Below are 3,564 nucleotides of genomic sequence, written 5' to 3'. Positions count from 1 at the left end.
TCAATGCCAAGGGCCCAGGTTCAATCTCTGGTCGGGAAACTAAGATCCCACAAGCCATGTGGCATGGCCAAAAGAAAAGAAAATTTTGTTCACAGTTACCCTGGGAGATAAGATGAATGACCAATGAAGTGCAGTTTGAAGGAGAGCCAGCCAGGCCTTGAATGTAGGGCACTTTTTCCAGTAAGTCACTCCATGGCTGTCTTCCACGAGGAATGGTGCCAGGGCGAGGTTCTGTGTCTGGAAGAGGAACTCTTTTCCTCTCCTGCCTCACACAGCTACTCTTCCCTCTGGAGACTAGGGGTCCAGAGAGGGAATCGGAGCTCCCACAAAGAAATTTCCAAGGAGTGCTGTAGCCTCCCAGTTGTCATACCTTTTAGTCCTCCTCAAAGCAATACCAACAAAAGGGTTATTTATTCTAGCACATTGCAATAAAAGAGCACAGCTTCTCTAGCAGTCAAGTGACTTTTGGAGACCATTGGTTTCCCCCTGTGCCCCAGGAGAGTTAAGCTCATGTGCATTGTGTCATTGAAGGGAAATTACAAAATCCAAAGGAGCACACCCAGGACCCTAGGGACTTAGAAAGCAGACTCTGCTACTGGACTGCCAGCAAAACATTTTTTTTTTTTTCAGCAAAACATTTTGTAACTGCTTCTCTCACTGTCAGATGTAAGAAAGAGCACCAGCTTCCCTGGCAAGGGCAGGTGCTCACAATGTAAAGATTATAGGAACATTGTACCCTATTCATCTCCGACCCCACTGGGCAAGAAAATACATAGATTGGGGAGTTTGCTGTCCCTTTTTATGTGCCAAAGAAAAGCAAGAAGTTGAGACAGAGGTTTCTAGAGACTACTGGTCAAGACCTATCTGACTGAAGATGAAAGAATATTGATGTTTTTCTTGCCCTGGGAATGAAATACTGTGGCATCCGCTGTTCTGGGCTTTCTTTAGCTTTATTCACAAGGATATGGGCTTCCCTGGTGGCTCAGACGGTAAAAAGTCTCCACTTGCAGTGCGGGAGACCTGGGTTCGATCCCTGGGTAGGGAAGATCCCCTGGAAGAGGGCATGGCAACCCACTCCAGTATTCTTGCCTGGAGAATCCCATGGATGGAGGAGCCTCATGGGCTACAGTCCACGGGTTGCAAGGAGTTGGACACGACTGAGTGACTAAGCACAGCACAGCAACAAGGACATGGATTGCAGAAGCCTTCTAGATGGTAATGGGTTTATTTATGCAGCTCCTACAGTCCATGGGGTCCCAAAGAGTTGGGCACAACTGAGCGACTAACACACTAAGAAAGTGATATTCTAATCTGTTTTATCTGGAAAATTGCTTCCACCCTGTTCTTGCATTGAAGCTATATTGCCTCTGCCCTGCTCTTTGCTCTAGGCAATGAAAGCCTTGAAGATAGGGATGCTGTAATTGCCCAGCACTGTGTGTGATAACTACTTGCCTTTGGAAACTAGAAAGGACCTTGTACTTTAGAGCTGTGAAATGTTCCCACCCCAAAGCCAGGGTGTATAATTTCCCCAATAAAACACCAAAGAAAGTTGGATGATAATTGTCCATTCTTACAGTTAGATCAAAGAGGTTATTTCATTTAGGACTTGAGATTTGACAGACAGAACCAACACTCACTGCCCTTTAGAAAAGGAACTGTGAAAAGCACCCAGGATCTAAAAGGCTTTCAGATAGATCATTTAATCTTCTATCAGCTGTTGGTGATTTTCACTGAAATACCACATACAATTGTTGCATACACCTAAAATTTAACTAAAATCATTAGTACTACGGCTTCCCAGGTGGTGCAGTGGTAAAGAACCTGCCTGCCAATGCAAGAGATGTGGGTTTGATCCCTGGGTCGGGAAGATCCCCTGGAGGAGGGTATGCAACCCACTCATGTTCTTTCCAGAGGAGCCAGGTGAGCTACAGTCCACCAGGTTACAAAGAGTCAGACATGACTGAAGTGACTTAGCACCTAGCACCTTACCAGCTGTTAAGCGTCTGTGTACAATGTGGGAGACCTGGGTTCAATGCCTGGGTTGGGAAGATCCCCTGGAGAAGGAAATGGCAATTCACTCCATTACTATTGCCTGGAAAATCCCATGGACTGAGAAGCCTGATAGGCTACAGTCCATGGGGTCGAAAAGAGTCGGACACCACTGACTTCCCTTTCACTTTCACCTTACCAGCAAGCCACAACATAAAGTGTTAGTTAAATCAAGCAAAATCATGACTATATCTCCCAGAGTTCAATGGTTCAAATTTCTTAAAGATTCCACAGCTTCCTCTGAAATACTGTTCTCTGGGTGAACACAAATGCATTTTATATCTTTGCTTCCCAGAATGATCTCAAATAACAACTCTAAAGGAATGGCCAATCAAATTGAGGAACAGTTTAATTGGGGGAGAGGGAATTGAGGGAGAGGACAAAATTTCTGTCTTCATCCCTTGCATTTTCAGTCCTGATCTATTTGTCTTTGTCTAGAAAAATAACAAAAAAATACAATTTTAAAACTTTTCTTAAATGGAGAAATCACTCCATTGTCCTTTGGCTCATTTGGATTTTTTGGCACACTTTCTAATCATAGTATAGCTAAGGATTTCTTGTTACAATTCCATTCTTTAAAATATACAAGCAATTAATAATAGCATAATAAGTAGAATCTACTTGATCAAAGGGAAGCAGACAGATCATAACTGAGCTTTACTGAGTCACTGAATTTGAGAACTGTGCTAGGCTGGTTTCCCAGGAAGTCAATTTGGAGGTGGAGACTTGGGTTATGAGGTTCATCAGGAATTGCTCTGTGGAGTGCTGCCTGGGCTTCCCAGGTGGCGCTAGTGGTAAAGAACCAGCCTGTCAATGCAGGAGATGCAAGAGATGCAGGTTCTATTCCTGGGTTGGGAAGATCCCCTGGAGAAGGGAATGTCAACCCACTCCAGTATTCTTGCCTGGAGAATTCCATGGACAGAGGAGCCTGACAGGCTACAGTTCATAGGGTCTCACAGAGTCAGATACGACTGAAGTGAATGAGCACATGGACACATACTACCTGTGGGGGAGGGAAGGAATCAGGATTGGGCAGAGGGAACGGTTGGGCTCCAGTGTTGTCCCAACAGAGGCCTCGAAGTAAGGATTGCCTTTCAGAGGTATCTGCACTGGGTGTCTGCATTGTGTGGTAGGCTTTGGTACCCATCGCACTCTGGCATTCATTCTGAGAAGGGATGGGACCTTTCACCAGGCAGTTCTCTGCTGCAGAGTATAATTGCTAGGGAGGGGTTTGGCTGTGAGCTGAGGGTAATGAGTGTTTGGTCCTGAAGAGGAATCTGGGTGGCCCACCATGGCATCCACTTCAGGCACTTTATTTATTTATTTTTTTGGCCATGCCTTTGGCATGTGGGATCTTAAATCCCTGACCAAGAATTGAACCCATGCCCCCTGCAGTGGAAGCTCGAAGTCCTAACTTCTGGACCACCGGGGAATTCCCAACAAGCACTTTTTGATATTTGTTTTTCCAGCTTTTATCAAGTAACTTGACAGATGGCAACAGTCATTACCAGGCTC

General features: G+C 45.2%; 1 protein-coding gene across 1 annotated transcript in view; it reads left to right on the top strand.

Moving 5' to 3' along the window:
• The window catches only part of LOC104994129 (amine oxidase [flavin-containing] A-like), a gene marked incomplete at both ends in the record, with an annotated part of 16,343 nt that overhangs the window by 1,869 nt on the left and 10,910 nt on the right, over window positions 1-3,564 (top strand). The window lies entirely within an intron of this gene.

This window comes from Bison bison, unplaced genomic scaffold, assembly GCF_000754665.1.
Source record: "Bison bison bison isolate TAMUID 2011002044 unplaced genomic scaffold, Bison_UMD1.0 scf7180017849660, whole genome shotgun sequence".
Classification (NCBI taxonomy): Eukaryota; Metazoa; Chordata; class Mammalia; order Artiodactyla; family Bovidae; genus Bison; species Bison bison.
The sequence above is the reverse complement of the archived record's forward strand: the minus strand, read 5'-3'. Positions and strand labels throughout refer to the sequence as shown.